General features: G+C 51.9%; 1 pseudogene; it reads left to right on the plus strand.

Moving 5' to 3' along the window:
* The first annotated feature begins 3,194 nt into the window (after window positions 1-3,194).
* On the plus strand, window positions 3,195-3,403 carry LOC111590419 (uncharacterized; annotated as a pseudogene).
* The last annotated feature ends 19,376 nt before the right edge of the window (window positions 3,404-22,779 follow it).

Below are 22,779 nucleotides of genomic sequence, written 5' to 3' on the forward strand. Positions count from 1 at the left end.
TAGGTGACCGTTCAGACCGTTTAAGCGTTTAGAGTTTAGATCTAAAATTGTGGAGTGTGTCACAAAATGAAGCTCCATGGAGGCATGGATATTTTCAAGCTGAGGTAAAATGTGTCTTCTATCTCATAAGCACATACAGAATACAAAATCTTTTATTTCCAGATATTAAAGATAAAAAAATAAGAAGTTAATCAAATAAACATTCATTTGAATTTATTGTACATATAATAAAAAAGGAAGTATAACATCAAAAAGCTTCATCTCAAGTTACAACCCAGTACTCCAAGAGGCTATAACAAATGGCTAACAACACTACATGTGCAATAGATGAATAATAGATCTAAAATTGTGTAGAATCCAATATAACAGATAAAACTCAATAAGAAAGAATTGGGAGCTACACCACTTGAACATGTATTTTAAAAGAACTGAAACTAACACATGTATTTTTCGGTAAGTTCTAACTACATTTTTTGCTTATGGTGTTTGGCTAGGTCAAAAGCCCTCCAAGACTTAGTCGCTAGGATCGGCTCCTAGAGGTCGTGGTCGTGTGCCTTTGCCAGGCCTGTAAGTGTATGAGTCTAGTCGTGTGCCTTTGCCTGACCTAAGTGTATGAGTCTGTGTTTAACCTTGGGGATACTAATCTCATAGGGGTATATTTTTCTCTCTTAATGAAATAACGCGTAGTTCTCCTGTGCGGTTCAAAAAAATATAGTGTACCAAAATTGAAGTGCTGACAAGATTCAACATTATCTCAGAACAATTTGGAAAGTACAAGTTAGACACACACCTTTAGATTATATATAGCCACACCTTTCTAGGTAAAAATGATATTACCCCGAAAATCCTACAATTTTACACTCTGAAGTGTGAGCATGTTTACAACACCCTTTCAATCACTCCATATGTGTTCAGGCTGATCAACACAATGAATTAACGCCACCTAGAGGGCAAGATATTACCAATACTTTATATATTCTGTCAAAAAAAGTCCCTCGCGTAAATTGCTTTGAATAGGTAAATCAATCATTTGTCCTTGAGGATCCGCTATTAACCCTCTCATACCTACTAATTGGTGTACCTGAGATGCATTTCCTCTGGCTCCTGAAAAATACATTAGATAGACTGGATAAGAAGGACCCGTTATTCGAAAATTCGAATTCATTTCTTGTTTCAAATATTCACTTGTAGCATACTATATCTCAATGGATTGGCGTAATTTTTCTACCGCGTTAAGAAATAACCCCTTATGTGCGAGATTATAGAAGACCCCCTTTAAGATCAAATAATTCCATCGAATTGAGTATGACTGTATGTGTGATAGCATCTACTATACCAGGAATATCAATGAACCTCATTCTTACAATTGCTCAGAATACCCTCTTTTAGCTGCTAGGTGTATTTCTTATTTCAAGATCCATCTTACTAACTAGAATAAAAGAATGACCTGATAACGAGCATGCCTTGAGTTTGATAAACAAAAAAAATACAATGCACTAAAAACGGCTGAATTCTTTAAAGGGGTGTTTGGATTTTAGTCCTTTTATTTTATTCAATTTTAGTCCTAAATTGTCAAATACAAAAACTAAAATAGAGTTTTACTTTCCATATTTTAAAATTTAGGTACTAAAATAGAATAAAATTGAGTAACTAAAAATTAGCCCATAAAAACCAAACACAAGCAGTCAAAAGGGAAAAAGAAAACAAAGAAATCCTTTGCTGCAACTAACCTGATATGTCCAATGGAACATAAGGGGCCTAACAGCAACATCTGAAGACGAAAGACAAGAACACTCACCTAATGCAGACTCCATTCATCCACCAAGGGTCCCAATGCCGACAAGTTTGGTTGTGTATATGCCGAAGCATGTTGCCGAAGCATGTTGCCGGCTATGATCCTACAGAGATCACATCACGTCACATGGAAATATCTAAACGGGACTACAAGATACGGGAGGAGAAAAGCAATCTCGTCCTGACAGACTCGGGTACAGTCAGACAGCATTGGAGACGTGCACGAGAGACATTAATTGCAAATAAAGCACGAAATGTAGCTTAAAATTAGCGTTGTACATTAACTAAGAGGTTGTTTGGTTTGAGAAATCACTCCGTCCAAAATGAGGTGGTGCATTATAGATACATTCCTCAAAATTGGTGAGATGACCTCATTCCTTATATTAGTACTAAGTAACTAACTATGAGAAATGAGGTGGCGATGGATCAACACATTCTATTCCACAAACCAAACAAAAAAGTGAGGAGTGAGAAGATGATGGACTAACTCAATTCTCAAACCAAACACCCTATAAAATACCCACTCTGATCGCCTCCAGCCGCTTAGCCGTGCCCGTGTAAAATATTGATTTTTAATAATGGAAATAAGAGTTCCGGCTTTTGCATTTTAATGCGTACAACCATTACATTATAGACTTATTCAACAGTTGTTTGAATAATGAATCTAATGGAACTAAATAATATGGCTATGGATAACACTAGCCACCCTCAAGTCTTGTATTTGATCGCTATCTATGATTCACAAAGACTTTCATCACCACCACATTTAAAGTTTGACACACATCGAAAATTTGACACACCTCATTTCCTCCTTCCGTAGAAGTATCATTTCTTGCCGCTTTGTGTCGCCTTCCGAAAGCGACAGTCGCAATGGGCGACCGCTGGCTGGACATGGGCTTGTCTCGTTTGGCTAGACCAAGCAATCTGAGTCTGTCCCAACTTAGGGTACAGTTCGTCAGCCCGAACACAATTGGCTCGACCTGTGCCTTGACCAGAGGAGCCTTATTTGGCTGGCGCCTTCCCTTTTTTGAGCGACTCACCAAACCATCCCTTGCATGTATGCATCATCAACAAATCAGATCTGTAAAACAAGTGTAAAATAGGTGTCAGATCAGATGCACAGTCAAGCAGCTAGTGTGGAAAGGGGAAAATGAAAAAACCATTGTATTTCTCTATCTCTTCTCTACTCCTTTAAAGCACGAGTGTCGTTCGTTGTGCTTTATGTGCGAAGGATGTTTCTCGGTCGTAACATCTCAGATGGACCGTGATAAACCATCTAATCCCAATACGACACGTAGCCACACACAGCACAATGCTCCCATATAGTATCACCCGCTAGCTGAAGGAGGACGAACGATCAAATGAGCTATAAAAAGGGGGACATAGCTCCTTTTCAACTCATACCTTTCTCGACTTTTGACTAAGATAAAATGTAGTATTTATTTTTAGCACTTTAATATCTGATATGTGGATCATATGTCCACTTTGATATTAAATTTATTTTTATGGATATTTTTGTGGGGGAGAATCCACCATACTGGCTTGTCATTTGGCCCTCACATGCATGTCTATGATCTGTTGCACTGCAATATGATTGTATGTCGTCGCAGCACATCGATCGTTAGGATGAGTCACATCGTCGCAACGAGTGAGATCGGGCTTGCTAGGCGGGTCGACATCGCGACGATAATAAGCAGGACATGGGCACCGTGAAGGGTGCAAGGTCTTGCAGCATCACACGTCAGGAAGGGGGCAACAATGGGCAATGTCGGGAATTGGGCATCTAGGCGGAGTAGCTCAGACAACGTTAGAAAAAAAGAATAGGGCATGATAGATAGATAGATAGATAGATAGATAGATAGATAGATAGATACGAGGACTGAACCGAGTAGGACGAGAGTCAAAAGAACTGAGCTAATCTGATGAGGAGGTCTAGAATGAAATCGTTTTAGCCCACCCAAAACTGTAAGTTTCTCTATACTTAATATTAGGTGTAAGTGGTTATAGAAAATTGAGGGGGCATAGCCCACTTTCCCTGGATCCGCCCATGACCTCAGGCGGTTAGAGCAAGGCTAACAAAAGAACCAGCTGAAGGGTCAACACCAATATATATAGTAAGTTTTTTTTAGATGACTCTAAGTTCAAGAGAGAAATCATTTGAATTGGCTGGAAAAGAAAGAGCCAAAGTTAACTCCCGCAGCAGACTCTTTATCCTTATAGAATGCGTTGGAGCCGAGCTCCTCATGAAACATTTCTTCTCTCCTGTTTTCTCGCCTTGCCACCTAGGATATAAGTGACATGGAACTGTTTGAAGCCTGCCTAATCAGGCTTATTATATGTGCTCTTAATGTATAGAATGATAAAACCTATTGTTAATTAATGTAGAGGAGTAAACCCTCCCCAGTGTGGCCCTGCAGAAACACAACCGTGTATATTTTGATCATCTTATGATTCATTTAATACATTTTAAATATTTTTAGTCTCTAAACCAAACAGGGTATGAACTAAACTTTAGTCTCTTAGCTAAACTTTAGTCACTGTACTAAAGGAACCAAACGGGTCCTAAATAAACTACGCTTTAATACTCCACGGATAATGTTAAGAAACCATTTTGGGCCCTAAAGGCCCATATAACTCATATAGACAAAACTCTAACTCTGCAGTATATATAGAGGAGAATACTACCATATGCTAGAACCAGTGAATAGAATACATCAATAAAAATATCAGTTCTTCATATATCTTTGTTTCTTCTATATTTATGATTCTACTCTAGTTAAGGAGCCGACTTGTTAGTGAAGGATTCTTACTCGTATACGACTACATAGACGCACGCGGGAACGCCAATCACGCGGAACGTGTAGCTTCTAGAATCTAGACCGCTGCAACGATGCTTCACGGTCGGAGTCACAGGCCAATGGGTGCTTGTTGCACAGCTTGTTCACGCAAGACGTTTACGTGGAGCTGAAAAAAAAGACAGAGAATGACCCTGTTTATTCTGGCCACTAGAAGTTGTTGCATACTGTCATGTATATAATTTTTTACCCATTTTTATAATAATCACTTTAGTCAAAATAATCTAAAATTAATGTAAACACAGATTCGACTGAGTCATTACGATAATAGAAAATTATCACTTTCTACATTATAAAACATATAAACTCTTTTATTTTTCCTCTACACATAATCTCTAGGATACTCAGATTATATCCACAATCAAATTCTTTGTACGGCCAAATTTTTAGAAAAGTTTCTCGAAGAAAAAAACTGTACCAAAAGACGCAAACAGCTCCAATAGCTCATATCCGTTTACTCAGTTTAGCCCACGAATTAAAAAGACGCATGTGCCCCTAAAGTTTCTAAAAATTAGTAGTACAAGAAATCGCGTGGAACAGGCCTCCGGGCAGGCGGGCAGCGCCGCGTTGCCGACCACGCATTCGAGTGGCCGGGCGTCACGTGGTGACGTGGATTTTACTTTAGAAATTGTCAAACGAATAGTTCTATAATTTGTATTATCATTTTAATTCCAAAAACGATCAAATATAAAATAACTGCAAACATTGAAACATACAATTTAACATAATAGGACTCGGACCCTGTTCCAACTCTATAAAATTAGTTGAGTGATTTAGAACGGGCCAGCTAACAGAGCAGCTACTATACCTTTAAACAGCTACTAGCTAGTCGTTAGCTATCTCAAGCTAGCTGAAACCAGCTAACAAATTATTAGCTAAGAGCATCTCCAAGAGACTAGCTAAATAGTTTCTCAAGCTAAATTTTAGCTACTTAATAGTATAATAGCTCTTCAACAGACTAGCTATCTAACTTGCTAAGCTATCTGGTTCTCCAAATTAACTCCCTCACTAGCTAAATTTGGCTAGCAACTCTCGTTAGCCAAGCTAACTTGCATGTTGGAGAATCTGTTGGAATGAGATGTTATATATAAAGTTTAATATTTATGGAGAGACAAATAAAGCAAATAGAGAGTCAAAAATAAAGAGTCTCTTGGAGATGCTCTAACAAATAGTGGTTAGCTTTTAAGGTTTGTATCAAGTGCTAAATCCATTTCAATAGAGCTGAAGTTTTACTAAACCACCCGTGAGGTAGTACGGGGCCGTTTAGTTATTCAGGAACTTAGTCCAGGAACAAGCCAGAATGATTGTCCGATTTGTATAATGTGTGGTTTGAATCTATTCATTTTGTTGGAATTTAAATTTACTTAATAAAGTAGATTATTTGGTTTGGTATTTAACATTTTACTATTTTTTAAAGCTCATATATTTTTTTTGATAGGACAGGAGGGGCGAGTCTCTACTGGAATTTTATTAAAACTTTAAAACGACAGAGTTAGGAGCATACAGTAAGATATATTACAGAAGGTTATAATTTGCGGTTTCTACTGCCAATATTGAAGCCATTCAGGGATTGCCGAATCGAATCTCCCTTTAGCTCTATGAGTGACGAGGTGTAATTCTTTTGTGAACTCATTTTTACATTGTTGCACTGTTGGGTCCTTGTCCTGAAAAAGCCAGGCATTAAGGCACTTCCAAATGCTCCAAGTCATGAGAATGACGATTTCCATAGAGAAGGGAACATTGAGCTGCTGTTCTAGATTTGCTGCAGCATCCACATGATTAGTAATTCTTGGGGCGTCAAACCAATTGAATTCCAGCAAGCCTTCGCGAAGTTACATTTGAGGAAAAGATGATAAAGGGTTTCCTCCTTTTTTGCCAGATGCAGTTCTCACAGGTGTAAGACTCAAGAGTCATGTTTTTCCTCCTCAACATATCCCTTGTATTGAGTCTGTTCTTTAACCAAAGCCAAAAAAGACCTTATGTTTTGGTTGACATTTATTTTTCCAAAGCGATCTGAAGATCTGATGAACTTGAGCTTGACCCATCAAATGTCTATAAGTCTTCTTTGTAGAGAAATTATCAGATCCCCAAATGAGTTTCCAAGCATCCATTGTGTTGGTCACCGTGATTTGTCCCCAAGTTTCTTCTAATTCGAGAAATTGTTCATAGGCCTGCACTGACAGAGGAAGCTGAAAAATTTCAATAAGGTGTTCCTTTTGTTTAGCTTCTTTGACACTAAGTTTGCTGTTACAGGCAAAGGAAAATAATTCTGGATATTGATGGGCCGGGATGCCCTTATTCCACATATCTCCCCAAAAAAGAATAGTTCTCCCATCCCCAATAGTTGGGGCAGCCAGTCCCTTGAAATCTTGGACAAGACTTGTCGGCGTTTCGAGACCGGGGGGTCCCTAAGCCGACGAGTGAATGTGTCGCGTGCCCCAGCCCAGATGGGTCGAGCGCGTGGGCGAGCGCGAAGGGGGGAAGCGAGGTGGCCGGAGACGGGCGTGAGAGAGGTGGAAATCCCGCGGCCTTCGTGTTCGTCCCGCGCCCAGGTCGGGTGCGCTTGCAGTAGGGGGTTACAAGCGTCCACGCGTGTGAGGGAAGCGAGCGGCCCCAAGAGAGCGCCTGTCTCGTCCTCGTCCCCGCGCGGCCAACCTTCTCTAAGAGGGCCCTGGTCCTTCCTTTTATAGGCGTAAGGAGAGGATCCAGGTGTACAATGGGGGTGTAGCAGAGTGCTACGTGTCTAGCGGGGGAGAGCTAGCGCCCTAAGTACATGCCAATGTGGCAGCCGGAGAGATCTTGGCACCCAGCTGGTGTGGTGTCGTGGCTGTCGGAGGAGCGGCGGAGCCTGGCGGAGGGACAGCTGTCGGAGCGGTTGAGTCCTTGCTGACGTCCTCCTGCTTTCGTAAGAGAGCTGAGAGTCGCCGTCGTCACAGGGCTTGCGGGGCGCCATCATTGCCTATCTGGCGGAGCTAGCCAGATGGGACACCGGTCTTGTTCTCTGCGGCCCGAGTCGGCTCGGGGTAGGGTGATGATGGCGCTTCCTGTTGACGTGGCTGGCCTGTGCCCTAGGTCGGGCGACGTGGAGGCTCCTCCGAAGCCGAGGTCGAGTCTGTCTTCCATGGCCGAGGCCGAGTCCGAGCCCCTGGGTCGGGCGAGGCGGAGGTCGTTCGGCAGAGGCCAGGGCGGAGTCCGAGCCCTGGGGTCGGGCGAAGCGGAGTTTGTCGTCTTCTGGGGCTGAGCCGAGTCCGAGCCCTGGGTCGGGCAGAGCGGAGTTCGCCGTCTTCCGGGGCTTAGCCCGAGTCCGAGCCCTGGGTCGGGCGGAGCGAAGTTCGCCGTCTTCCGGGACTTAGCCCGAGTCCGAGCCCTGGGGTCGGGCGGAGCGGAGTTCGCCGTCTTCCGGGACTTAGCCCGAGTCCGAGCCCTGGGTCGGGCGGAGCGGAGTTCGCCGTCTTCCGGGACTTAGCCCGAGTCCGAGCCCTGAGTCGGGCGGAGCGGAGTTCGCCGTCTTCCGGGGCTTAGCCCGAGTCCGAGCCCTGGGTCGGGCGGAGCGGAGTTCGCCGTCTTCCGGAGCTTAGCCCGAGTCCGAGCCCTGGGTCGGGCGGAGCGGAGCTTCCTATGGTGCCTTTGGCAGGGCCTGACTGCCTGTCAGTCTCACTCTGTCAAGTGGCACTGCAGTCGGAGTGGCGCAGGCGGCGCTGTCCTTCTGTCAGACCGGTCAGTGGAGCGGCGAAGTGAAGGCGGTCACTTCGGCTCTGCTGGGAGGCGCGCGTCAGGATAAAGGTGTCAGGCCACCTTTGCGTTAAATGCTCCTGCGACTCGGTCGGTCGGCGCGGCGATTTAGTCAGGGTTGCTTCTTAGCGAAGGCAAGGCCTCGGGCGAGCCGGAGATGTGTCCGCCGTTGGAGGGGGGCCTCGGGCGAGACGGAAATCCCTCGGGGTCGGCTGCCCTTGTCCGAGGCTAGGCTCGGGCGAGGCGTGATCGAGTCGCTCGTATGGACTGATCCCTGACTTAATCGTACCCATCAGGCCTCTACAGCTTTATGCTGATGGGGGTTACCAGCTGAGAATTAGGGTCTTGAGGGTACCCCTAATTATGGTCCCCGACAGTAGCCCCCGAGCCTCGAAGGGAGTGTTAGCACTCGCTTGGAGGCTTTCGTCGCACTTTTTTGCAAGGGGACCAGCCTTTCTCGGTCGCATTTTGTTCCGGTGGGTGCGCGCGAGCGCACCCGCCGGGTGTAGCCCCCGAGGCCTCGGAGGAGTGGTTTCACTCCTTCGAGGTCTTAATGCCTTGCGTAATGCTTCGGCTAGTCTGGTTGTTCCCTCATGCGAACTGGCCGTAGCCCGGGTGCACGGTCGGGGCCCAAGTTCTCGGGCTGGTATGTTGACGCTGTCAACGGTTCGGCCGGAGCCGGGTTTGCGAGAGCAGCCCCCGAGCCTCCGCACAGGGCGAGAGGGCGATCAGGGACAGACTCGGCTTTTTTACATACGCCCCTACGTCGCCTTTCCGCAAGGAGGAGGGGGGAGAGCGCCATGTTACCCTCGATGGGCACCGAACATGGTGTCTCCGGTGAGCTGCAAGCGGGTAATCCGAGTGGACGTCCGTGCCCCGTTCGTTGGGGGTCGGCTAGGGGCCCAGAGGCACGCCCAAAAGTACCTGCGGGTGATCTGCCGGACCCGGTCCCCTGGCGACAGGGTCCGAGGGCTCGATGCCTCCCTCCGATGGGATTCTGTTACAAGATCGCTCCCGCTGGTCTCGGAAATGTCCTAGGGTACCTCGGGAGCGCAGCCCGAGCCTTGGTTATGTATCGAACGTACCCCTGGTCATCCCTCGCTCGGCGTCTGAGGCGACTGTGAACCCTTCGGGGGCCAGCCTTCGAACCCCTGATCAGTAATGGGCGCGGAGCCCGAGTAGCCTGAGGCGGCCGTGGAGCCCTTCGGGGGGCCGGCCTTCGAACCTCTGACCAGTAGTGGGTGTAGGGCCCACGCGATCTGAGGCGGCTGTTGAACCCCTCGGGGGGCCAGCCTTCGAACCTCTGATCAGTAGGGGGGCTCGGAGCCCGGTTCCTTCACAGGGAAGGATCCTTTTCGGGGTATCCCCCTTTCCCGGTCCCTGTTGCAAGAGATAGAGAAAGAGGAAAAAAGGAAAAGGATACGAAATCGAACGACGTGGCGTACCTTTTTTGGCGTGGTTATTACAGCGAAGGCGAAGCGTCGCCCGCTTCTCCCGCCAGAAGCGCCGCCTGTCCCGCCGCGGAGTTAATGCGACGGGGCGAGTGGTTGGCGGGGCGGCCGTTGCGCGTGCGCGAGCCATTCGAGGAACGGATCACGGGCGCCCTGTCTTCACGCCGTGAGAGGGGGTTCTCTTGCTGCCCCCGGATGGGACGTGAGCCTGGCCGACGACGCGACCGCTACTTCCGCCCGCCTGCCACCGTCATTACTGCCGGCCCACTTTCGGCTGCATTGACCGTCGCGCCATGCTGGCGCTGCTGGGTCGTGCGCTAGGTCGCCTCGAGTCGCGGCATTGGTTCCGCAACCGAAGAGGCGCGGTGGTGGCGCAAGTGGCGGTGCAGTTGCTTGCATGCAGCATCCGGCGCGCCGGTTGCGTGACGCGTGGGCCTGGGCCTCCATGCTGGCGTGTTGGGAGTCGGAGAAGCACGTCCACCTGGCGCGGTTGCATGCCGCCTGCATGGCTGCCCGCCCCTTCCGCCCGTTGGTCTGGGCAAAAGTGGGGGGTCGCTTGTAACCGCTGGGCGGTTGTGTGCGCCACGCGCGGCGGTTTGGCTTCTTCTGCTCTGAGCCGGTTCGCATGACATGCGGGACCCAGCCCCCGCGCCGCAGGGGAGGGCCTTGGAGCGTGTTGGAGAAGACTCAGCCCGTGACATTTGGGGGCGCACGTAGGGAGAGTTGCCTTTAAAAGGAGGGCGACCCCTTTCGGAAGGCGACCATGTCTTCTCCCTCCCTTATGCATCGCGTCTTTCCACCTTCCAAGCCCCCGGATGGGGGGTACCCGCCGTCTTTTCGCCTCATCGTTGGAGGAACGCAACTCCGTGGGAGTTGGTACCTTTCAGCCATCGTTCGGCTTCAAGGATTTTCATCATGCAGCCCGGCTGCACCCCTCCACCTGCGGTCACCCAAGATGGTGACCTCCGGCTTGATGGTGGGGGAAAGCGAGCCGGGCTGCGGCCTCTGCCCCTCCCTCAGCCTCAAGGATTTTCATCACCAGGGCTGGGGAGGAGAGAGTGCCGAGTTGGGGTCGGCCCCTGCGTGAGCGGCGGCCCGCTCCTTCACTCAGTGATCGGAGGGAAGGGCGGTTGTCGTCCGTGGCGCTGGCAGCTGCACCGTGCCTGGCTCTCGGACGCGAGTGGCTTCGGAGCCGCTCGCGGCGCCGGCGTCTGCCACGGCAGCTTGAAGAGGTTCTTCCGCCAGCGAGATAGCCAAGGCCGGCCATGGACCGACCTCCAACTCTACGGCCTTCTGCCCGTCCTTGCCTTACGAGTTTGGGCATGGGCGGGGGCCTCCTGGCAGCAGCACCCGCCCTGAGGTCAGTGCTGCCGCTGTTCGGCCCCCCGGAGCAGAAGTCGTCGTCGTCGCTGCTGCTGGAGCAGGTGACGGCGCGCCATTCGTCGGTCTTCTGTTGCTCCGCAGGCCCACCCCTATCGAGTGGGGTTGTTCGTACCTGCGGAGGGGGAACCGGAGTTCCGTTTGTAATGGCACTTTGAATGCCAGGGTTTTTTGTTCATTGTGGCTGTCGAGGCCTGAACATGTATGTAATTTTGGCACGGAGCCGTGTTTTTTCCTCATTTTTGAGCACTAAGACTCGCCTGTCGATTATCTGAACCGCTTCACCAAGCATGAGTCGCCCCGTGTCAAGGTGACGAGTGAGGTATCCGTATCCCGGAGGCGTAGGAGTCCCTCGGCTCGATCGGCCTTGTTGTCTGAGGCTCCTCTAGCTTAGTTAAAGAGACCCCTTGGCCGCTCTTCGACGAGCCGAGGCCAGGGGTAGCGATATCAGCACGAACAGAGGCGGAGTTAGCTCGAAAATGAAAACCTGGTTGGCCGGAGCCTGGCCGGGTTGTCCGTTAGCGGGACCGACGCCGGAGTTGACCAGCCGAGGCCTCGGGCCGGGCTGGCGCCCTTGGAAGATGGTTGGCCGAGGCCCCTGAGGTGACCGGCCGAGCCACCTGCCCGGGCCGGATTCCCGGAGAAGATCCTGGCGGCGATGGCCCGGGCGTGGTGATGACATCGTCCTTCGGAGTGGAGGTCTTCGGACCGCGTCGCCGTCCGAGGCTAGGTCGAACCTGCCGAAGTTGTCGTCGATGCCGAGGGTGCCGCTGCCCCCTTCCAGCGTCAAGACCCGAGCCTACAGGATCAGATTGTCTTGTAGCGTGTGCCTTCTGCGGCCGCCGAGGCCAGAACACACACCCTCGCTGCGTTGTAAAGTTGCGTCTCTTTTCCTCTTGTTTCGAGTATCTGGACTTTTTGTCGGTAACAGGGATGTTTGTGCGAGCGAGAGTTGCTTCTCGCGGAAGGTGATGAGTGAGGTATCCGTGTCCCGGAGGCGTGGGAGTCCCTCGGCTCGGTCGGCCTTGCCGCTTACGCGTACTTTCACCCGTCCATGAGGCCCTGTCACCGACTCAGTCGAGAAGGCTCGAAGGATCGCTTCGGCAGAAGAGCTTCCGAACGTAAAGACTTGTTCGGTCCGCGGAATCACTTTATCCGAACGCGAGTTACTTATCGCAGAAGGTGATGAGTGAGGTATCCGTATCCCGGAGGCGTAGGAGTCCCTCGGCTCGGTCAGCCTTGGCTGCTTACGTGTACTCCGTCGTTTTCAGGATCCACTTTTCGAAGTAGTCAAAAAGCACGAAAAATATTCTGGTAAAAGAGATCTTTTTTCGAGGAAAATTTCGACGCAGAGGGGGTTCCCCCCTTTTAGCCCCCGAGGGAGGGTCGGGCTTTGCCGAGGCGAGGCCGACCCTTCCTTGATGACTAAACTTTGCGTGGGTGCGAGGTATATGAACAACTTGAAAACATCTTAAGGGTAGAAGCGACGTAGCTGTTGGATGTTCCAAGCGTTGCCGTAGACCTCGCCTTGACTGTTGGACAGCTTGTACGTTCCGGGCTTCAAAACTTTGGCGATGACGAATGGCCCCTCCCAGGGGGGCGTGAGCTTGTGCCTCCCTCGGGCGTCTTGCCGCAGCCGAAGCACCAGGTCGCCCACCTGGAGGTCTCGGGGCCGGACCCCTCGGGCGTGGTAGCGTCGCAGGGACTGCTGGTACCGTGCCGAGTGTAGTAAGGCCTTGTCCCGAGCCTCTTCCAGCTGGTCCAGCGAGTCTTCTCGGCTAGCTTGGTTGCTTTGATCGCTGTAGGCCCTCGTCCTCGGGGAGCCGTATTCCAGGTCAGTGGGCAAGACAGCCTCGGCCCCATAGACCAGGAAGAACGGCGTGAAACCCGTGGCTCGGCTCGGCGTTGTCCTCAGGCTCCAGACCACCGAGGGGAGTTCCTTCATCCATCGCTTGCCGAACTTGTTGAGGTCGTTGTAAATCCGAGGCTTGAGCCCTTGTAGAATCATGCCGTTGGCACGCTCTACTTGCCCATTCGACATGGGATGAGCCACGGCGGCCCAGTCCACCCGGATGTGGTGATCCTCGCAGAAGTCCAAGAATTTTCTGCCGGTGAACTGGGTGCCGTTGTCGGTGATGATGGAGTTTGGGACCCCGAAGCGATGGATGATGTTGGTGAAGAACGCCACCGCCTGCTCGGACCTGATGCTGTTCAGAGGTCGGACCTCGATCCACTTGGAGAATTTGTCGATGGCGACCAGCAGGTGCGTGTAGCCCCCAGGCGCCTTCTGCAAGGGACCGACGAGGTCCAGACCCCACACAGCAAAGGGCCAGGTGATGGGTATCGTCTGCAGAGCCTGAGCGGGCAGGTGGGTCTGCTTCGCATAGAATTGGCACCCTTCGCAGGTGCGGACAATTCTAGTTGCGTCAGCCACCGCCGTTGGCCAGTAGAAGCCTTGCCGGAAAGCATTCCCGACTAGGGCTCGAGGCGCTGCGTGATGGCCGCAAGCCCCGAGTGTATCTCTTGCAGGAGTTCCTGACCTTCGGCGATGGAGATGCATCGCTGGAGGATGCCCGAGGGGCTGCGGTGGTAGAGGTCCTTCTCATCGCCCAGCAAGACGAACGACTTGGCGCGTCGCGCTACCCGCCGAGCCTCGGCTTGGTCAAGGGGTAGCTCTCCTTGGCGGAGATATTGTAGGTACGGGGTCTGCCAATTTCGATCAGGCGTGGCCCCGCTCTGCTCCTCCTCGACGTGCAGTGCCTCGCCCTCGGGGGCCGAGGGTACCTCGGGCTGAACCGAGGGCGCCTCGGGCCGAGCTGAGGGTGCCTCGGGCTGGACCGAGGGTGCCTCGGGCTCGAGCGTGTCGTTGATCTTGACGGAGGGTTGATGCAGATCCCGGGAGAAGACGTCCGGGGGAACCGTCGTTCGCCCCGAGGCTATTTTTGCCAGCTCGTCCGCAGTCTCGTTGTAGCGCCGAGCGATGTGGTTAAGCTCGAGCCCGTAGAACTTGTCTTCCAGGCGCCGAACCTCATCGCAGTAGGCCTCCATCTTCGGGTCGCGGCAGTGGGAGTTCTTCATGACTTGGTCGATGACAAGCTGCGAGTCACCGCGGGCGTCGAGGCGTCTGACCCCTAGCTCGATGGCGATCCGCAACCCGTTGACCAGGGCCTCGTACTCAGCCACATTGTTGGACGCCGGGAAATGGAGGCGTAGCACGTAGCGTAGGCGTTTCCCGAGGGGCGAGATGAAGAGCAGGCCCGCGCCGGCTCCCGTCTTCATCAGCGACCCGTCGAAAAACATGGTCCAGAGCTCTGGTTGGATCGGAGCTGTCGGCAGCTGGGTGTCGACCCATTCGGCTACGAAGTCCGCCAATACCTGGGACTTGATGGCCTTCCGAGGGGTGAACAAGATTGTCTCGCCCATGATTTCCACCGCCCACTTTGCAATCCTGCCCGAGGCCTCTCGGCACTGGATGATCTCCCCCAGGGGGAAGGATGACACCACAGTTACCGGATGAGACTCGAAGTAGTGTCGTAGCTTCCGCCTCGTCAGGATCACTGCATACAGCAGCTTCTGGACTTGTGGGTAGCGAATCTTGGTCTCGGAGAGTACCTCGCTGACGAAGTAGACTGGCCTCTGAACGGGCAATGCATGCCCCTCTTCTTGCCTCTCAACCACAATCGCGGCGCTAACCACCTGAGTGGTCGCGGCGACGTAGACCAAGAGGGCTTCTCCATCAGCCGGGGGCACCAAGATAGGCGCCTTTGTGAGGAGCGCCTTCAGGTTCCCGAGAGCTTCCTCGGCCTCAGGGGTCCAAGCGAAACACTCGGCCTTCCTCAAGAGGCGGTACAGAGGCAGACCTCTTTCGCCGAGGCATGAGATGAAGCGGCTCAGGGCCGCGAGACATCCCATGACCCTCTGTACGCCTTTTAAGTCCTTGATGGGCCCCATGCTGGTGATAGCTGCGATCTTCTCCGGGTTGGCTTCGATGCCCCGCTCGGAGACGATGAACCCCAAGAGCATGCCCCGGGGCACCCCGAAGACACACTTCTCGGGATTGAGCTTGACGCCTTTCGCTTTGAGACATCGGAATGTCACTTCAAGGTCGGAGAGGAGGTCGGAAGCCTTCCTTGTCTTGACTACGATGTCATCGACGTAGGCCTCGACTGTGCGACCGATGTGTTCGCCGAACACATGGTTCATGCACCGCTGGTACGTCGCGCCCGCATTCCTCAACCCGAACGGCATGGTGACATAGCAGTACATGCCGAAGGGCGTGATGAAAGAAGTCGCGAGCTGGTCGGACTCTTTCATCCTAATTTGGTGATACCCTGAGTAGGCATCGAGGAAGGACAGGGTTTCGCACCCAGCAGTGGAATCCACGATTTGATCGATGCGAGGCAGAGGGTAGGGAACCTTCGGACATGCTTTGTTGAGACCAGTGTAGTCTACACACATCCGCCATTTCCCCCCTTTCTTTCTCACAAGCACAGGGTTGGCAAGCCATTCGGGATGGAATACCTCTTTGATGAACCTTGCTGCCATTAGCTTGTGGATCTCCTCGCCTATCACTCTGCGCTTCTCCTTGTCGAATCGGCGCAGAGGCTGCCTGACGGGTCGGGCTCCGGCCCAAATATCCAGCGAGTGCTCGGCGACATCCCTCGGTATGCCGGGCATGTCCGAGGGACTCCACGCAAAGACGTCGGCGTTTGCGCGGAGAAAGTCGACGAGCACTGCTTCCTATTTGGGATCGAGCCCGGAACCGATCCGGATCTGCTTGGAGGTGTTGCCACCGGGGTCGAGGGGGACGGCCTTAACCGCCTCCGCTGGCTCGAAGTTGCCGGCACGGCGCTTCACGTCTGGCACCTCTTTAGAGAGGCTTTCCAGGTCGGCGATGAGGGCCTCGGACTCGGCGAGGGCCTCGGCGTACTCCACGCACTCCACGTCGCATTCGAACGCGTGTTTGTACGTGGGGCCGACGGTGATGACCCCGTTGGGGCCCGGCATCTTGAGCTTCAGGTAGGTGTAGTTGGGGACGGCCATGAACTTCGCGTAGCATGGCCTCTCCAGTACCGCGTGGTAGGTTCCTCAGAACCCGACCACCTCGAATGTCAAAGTCTCCCTTCGAAAGTTGGAGGGCATTCCGAAGCAGACGGGAAGGTCGAGTCGTCCGAGGGGCTGGACGCGCTTCCCGGGAATGATCCCGTGGAAGGGCACAGCGCCTGCTCGGACGGAGGACAGATCGACGCGCAGGAGCCTGAGGGTCTCGGCGTAGATGATGTTGAGGCAGCTGCCCCCGTCCATCAGGACCTTGGTGAGCCTGACGTCGCCGACGATGGGGTCGACGACGAGCGGGTATTTCCCCGGGCTCGGCACGTGGTCGGGGTGGTCAGCTTGGTCGAAGGTGATGGGCTTGTCGGACCAGTCTAAGTAGACTGGCGCCGCCACCTTCACCGAGCAGACCTCCCGGCGCTCTTGCTTGCGATGCCGAGCCGAGGCATTTGCCACATGCCCACCGTAGATCATGAAGCAGTCGCGGACCTCGGGGAACTCTCCTGCTTGGTGATCTTCCTTCTTGTCGTTGTCGCGGGCCCTGCCACCCTCTGCGGGTGGCCCGACCCTATGGAAGTGGCGCCGAAGCATGACGCACTCCTCGAGGGTGTGCTTGACGGGCCCCTGATGATAGGGGCACGGCTCCTTGAGCATCTTGTCGAAGAGGTTGGCACCTCCGGGGGGCTTCCGAGGGTTCTTGTACTCGGCGGCGGCGACAAGGTCCGCGTCGGCGGCGTCGCGTTTCGCTTGCGACTTCTTCTTGCCTTTCTTCTTGGCGCCGCGCGGAGTAGCCGCCTCAGGAGCATCTTCCGATGGGCGGCCCTGGGGCTGCTTGTCCTTTCGGAAGATAGCCTCGACCGCCTCCTGGCCAGAGGCGAACTTGGTGGCGATGTCCATCAGCTCGCTCGCCCTGGTGGGGGTCTTGCGACCCAACTTACTCACCAGGTCGCGGCAGGTGGTGCCGGCAAGGAACACGCCGATGACATCCGAGTCGGTGATGTTGGGCAGCTCGGTGTGCTGCTTCGAGAATCGCCGGATGTAGTCCCGGAGAGACTCTCCCGGCTGCTGCCGGCAGCTTCGGAGGTCCCAGGAATTCCCGGGGCGCACGTACGTGCCCTGGAAATTGCCGGTGAAGGCTTGGACCAAGTCATCCCAGTTGGAGATCTGCCTCGGAGGCAGGTGCTCCAACCAGGCGCGAGCAGTGTCGGAGAGGAACAGGGGGAGGTTGCGGATGATGAGGTTGTCGTCGTCCGTTCCACCCAGTTGGCAGGCCAGGCGGTAGTCCGCGAGCCACAGTTCCGGTCTCGTTTCCCCCGAGTACTTTGTGATAGTGGTCGGGGGTCGGAACCGGGTCGGGAACGGCGCCCGTCGGATGGCCCGACTGAAGCTGCCAGGTTCTGACCGACCCCACTAGATGCGGGCGGCGGCCTGACCCTGACGTCGTTGGCGACGCGGTGCTGGAAACCTTGGGGCAGGTGACGTATTTCTCCGGTCGGGGGTTGGCCCGCCCATACCTGCCCGACGTCCCGGCGGATCGGCTCAAGCGCTCCTGCTCCCTCGTCGAGCCTGGCCTGCGCCCCGCGGACTTGCTCGAGCTGTGGGTCGTGACCCCCCGCCGGAACGGGGACCACAGCTAGCTCCCACGGGATGTCAGCGCGAGGCACCGGCCTAGGGAGATCACTGTCCTCCGGCATGCCGAGATGGTTGCCTTCGGAGGGATCCCCTAGCTCGACGTGGAAACATTCGCGGCTTGGGCCACAGTCCTCGTCGTCGAGGTTGCGGCTACCGTCGGAACAGTCGGAGAGGCAGTAGTCACATGCGGTCATAAAGTCCCGCATGGCACTGGGGTTGCCAAATCCAGAGAAATCCCAACAGATGCTGGGATCGTCATCTTCCTCGGACCCAGAGGGCCCGTAGGTCGAGACGTCCGTCAATCGGTCCCAAGGCGACCGCATACGAAACCCCAGAGGGGTTGCACTCGCCTCAACGAGAGCGCCCGCCAAAGCAAGGTCGCTAGGCGGGTTGAGGCTGAGTCGAAATGACGTAGGATGGGAATCGGTCGGTACCTTTTGGTCGACGAGCAGCGACATAGTCACGTCGGGGACTGATTGCACCGTCGTCTCAGGTACGAGGGCGACGTCCTGCAAGCTCTCCGCGAGTGCGCTGGCGTCGTACACTCGCTCGGGATTGGCGTGTCGCGGGGGGACGGCGCTCGCCTTCGTCTCAAGCGCGAGGTCGACGCCCGACGCGCCCCCCATTGGGGCGCTGGGGACGTCGATTCGCTCGACAACCGACGAAGCGTGGCCTCCCGCTTGGCCTTGGTTGCCCCGCCTCCTCCTCCGTTGGCGGGGGAGAGGACGGGGCGAGCTCGAATGTTGTTCGTCCACCACGCGGGGAAGATGTCGTCGATTCCGCCGCCGGCGGACGGGTTGTCGGCCGCCATTGTCGTTGTCGCGCGGCGGTGGAAGGAGTATCATGTCGTAGCTGCCGTCGAAGGACATGAACTCAAGACTCCCGAAACGGAGCACCATCCCGGGCCGGAGAGGTTGCTGGAGACTGCCCATCTGGAGCTTGACGGGAAGCTGTTCGTCAACACGCAGCAGGCCCCTACCTGGCGCGCCAACTGTCGGCGTTTCGAGACCGGGGGGTCCCTAAGCCGACGAGTGAATGTGTCGCGTGCCCCAGCCCAGATGGGTCGAGCGCGTGGGCGAGCGCGAATGTAATATCCCATTTGTAAACAATTTGGAGAGAGAAGATCTCATTAGGTGTTTTTGCCCCATACTCACTGTAACCTGGTAATAACCATATACAAAGAGAACAAATAATTAATAACACCTAAAAAATAAACCTTTGCATCATATTGGATATTTGTTTGTGCATTTAAAATCATAGTACTACGAATAAAAATAAAATAATAATGGAGAGGATTTGAGGAAAAAGGAGAAGAAGAGAAAGGATATCAAAATATAAATAAAATATGCATAGTTGTATTTCTAAAATTAGTACTTCTAATTTCACAATTTAAGGTGAGGATAAATTGTCACATGATTTGAGTTTAAATTTGAATTTAAATTGGAGTTTGGAAATAAAGAAAGAGAAATGAAACTAGATAATAAAAAGGAGAAAGATCAAAACCCTGTTTGGGCCGACAGCTACCCTATCTGGCCCATCTCCGGAAGACGTGCCGCGCAGCCCAAACTCACCTACCGCGCGCGCTCCACGCTGACACCCGGGCCTCGCCCATCGGTTTCTCCCCCACGCGCCTCACCCTGTTGCGTGGGCCCGCTGACTCAGGACGGATATCCGGATCCCAGCTCGCGGTGCGGTGGTTGCAACGGAATCCGGGATTCCACGACGGTGGATTGCAACGGCGGGCGCCTCGGGCCTTTATGTGCTGACCCCATGACCGTCTTCCCCATCCTCGCGCCTCGATTAGGAAAGCATCAACGTGGTCAGAGGGTTGGGAAAAGCTTGGCATTCTGCCAATCGGGTGCCGCTGCCGTGGGAATCTCATCAACGCGAGCTCCCGTGCGGCCACCTCAGGGCGGTGGTGCGGAATCACCGTTGTGTTCGGGTCGCCTACAAGGTTTACGGAGCTGGGAAGAGGCGATTGGAGTCGAGGGAAGTCTGGCATTCTTCGCTCCGCTGTCTCCTTCGCCGCAGTCAGCTCGGTTCCGTGGCTGGAGAAGTCTTCTGCGCCACTGTAGGTAAATTACCCATCCACGTGTTCACCATTAGTTCCGCATTGTGTTGAGACTATCGGGCTCAGGGTTGGGGCTTTAAAGCGCTAGGCCGCGGTTCGCCGGTGTTCGTCGCCGGAGTCGCTGTACCTAGGCGAGCGTGGAGAAGAGATAGGCGGGCCGTTGATTTCTTGATGGGTGGCCGAGATTAGGTAAAGTGCTGTAGGATTGGTAGCCGTGGGATCGTGAATGCGCGGTGGGGTTTAAATCCTGCTTTCCCCTTGGCGAGTCAATCGGGACCGTATGGTTCTGATCGGACGGTTTGAGGCGATTCAGACTTCATAAAATCATAACCATTGGATTCCGATCTGACGACGCCAGTCACACACTGATTCATAGCGTGATAAAATCTAATCTCAGCCGTAAGCCTTAAATCAGACGGCCGATATCATCTCGTACCCTTTCGCCGTGCGCATTTTGCGGAACAGCCCCTCGGTTATCCAGGAACCAACCCGCAGTCCCCTCGTGAGCGCCTTGGTGTCTTGTGCACTTTTTCGCTCTAGCCCCCAGATACCTCTGTTATCATCGCCCAGTCCAGGGATCAGTAAAATGGTGGGAAATAATTAAAAAAAGTATTTTTAGTACAAAATTAATGCCAAGAACTTGTGTAATTCCTAGAAAATATATTTTAACTCCTTTTAAATTTAATCTAGTTGATATAATTTTGTATTAATATTGTTTATCACTTAGTATCTCTATTTTAGCATGAAACCCATATTAAAATTAATCACTTGGGTAATTTTGTTACCAAACACATAAATACTTCGGAAAATCATAACTTAAAATTCGTATCTCCAAATTTGATGATTCCAATTCCTAGGATCTTATTTTAATGTTTATATTATTATTGTGTATCTTATTTACATGTTTGGTGTGATGTTAATTTTTGCTATGCTATGTATGTATTGTGTCGATGCGAGTAGACGAGCAAGCCACTGTGGAATCTGGGGTTCAGCAAGTAGAGATTGCTGAGCAGGAGCTCGTGGAAGGCAAGTTGTGCCCTTGATCACTTCTTTTACCCATTCATGTTCTTATTAATCATAATGATCTGCATAGGTTAAATTTGATGGGACCCAATAGGTTACCCTAGATTTGACTATCTTTATACCTTGTTTCACCACTGGTTTTACTACTAAACTTTTGGGTAGTACATGCTATTGCTTTATGTGGCTTTGGGTATAGAGATATTCATCACTCATTTTTATACTTGTTATTATCTGTTCATTATTTTATGTTCATGATAAGATCATTATGTTAATGGGAACATGGAGAACCACCCGGGAAAACAGTGCTACCACAAGGGTTTAATGGGACGCCCTTGGCTGATTAACTAGGAAAGCTAGTGGAGGGCTACCTTACCCGAAAGGGGCAAGGGCAGTAGGGGAGTGGTCAGTGTAGGGAGGTCCTTGGGTTGATTTTGCTGCGATGGCGGTCAGGCGAGGGATTCCTGCACTGGAGCTTCCTATAAACTGTAGCGGGTAGTCTGAAGCTAGTGGAACTTTGTAAAGACCTCGTAGTGGTACCCTGCCTCGCTTCCTTGGTAGAGGTGTGTGGGGTCTGATCAACTCCGTGGCAAATGGGTAACACGACTTGTGGGTAAAGATGCGCAACCTCTGCAGAGTGTAAAACTGGTATACTAGTCGTGCTCACGGTCATGAGCGGCTCGGACACTCACATGATTAATTTATGGAACTTAAACTTAATTTGTCATATCATTGCATTTGGGATTATTTTATTATTACTTTTATTTATTATTACTATGGATTGGTATTCACTTACACTTAGTAACAGCTAATAAAATTTTGACCAACTTATAAAAGCAATGCTCAGCTTCAGCCTTTATTTCATTGATCAGCCTTACACTTCATGAACTCTGACCTTTGGTGAGTTCATGCCACATTATTCCCCACAACTTGTTGAGCGATGAACATGTGTGAGCTCACCCTTGCTGTCTCACACCCCCCACAGGAGAAGAACAGGTGGTTCAGGAGGAGCCACAGGGCGAGGAGTTTGATCTGATCTAGGTGGCGTTTCTCAGTTGACATTGGCGCCGACGATCCTTAGTTCGTTTTATATTTATTCCTTTATTTTGTAATAAGTCTTCCGCTATGTAATAAATACTCTGATGTTTTATGACATTTATCTCTATACACTCTGTTATTATATATGTTGTCTTCTTGGCGCATGTATGAGATGCACCCGACTTTGTTCCTTTAAAGCCCGAGTGTTACAGAAGTGGTATCAGAGGAAATGTTGACTGTAGGACGAAACCTAGATAGAAATGGACAACCCTTACCTACTTATCTCACTCTGATTCTTTCTATACTTATCTTGATCCTGTCTCACCTTCTACTGTTCTACTCTGATCATTCTTATCTTCTCTATTCTAAGACAAGGTGGATTTCAAACCTTGGAATCACTACCCCTATGACATTTTTAAGAGATAGGAGGCCTAAAAAAACTATTTTTTCTATTTTTTAAAAAAATGTTGTTTGATTGTTCTGATGATAAATGTCTGATTTGCTTCTTTGATTGATTGAAATAGTATAGACGAGCATCTTAGCATGTACCACCATAAGGTAATGTATTAGCTTTAGTGGATAACACACTAATCTACTTAGCTAATAAATCCCCCGCAGTAACATTCCTCGTAATTACTCACCTTATCTACAACTCTTCCTTTCTTACCCTATGTTTCTAACCCAGATGGGCTACCTCTATACTGTTAGAAGAGAGCAGTATAGACTTGATCCTTGGTATGTCATGGTTAAGAAA

The sequence above is a fragment of the Zea mays genome, chromosome 10 (genome assembly GCF_902167145.1).
Source record: "Zea mays cultivar B73 chromosome 10, Zm-B73-REFERENCE-NAM-5.0, whole genome shotgun sequence".
NCBI lineage: Eukaryota > Viridiplantae > Streptophyta > Magnoliopsida > Poales > Poaceae > Zea > Zea mays.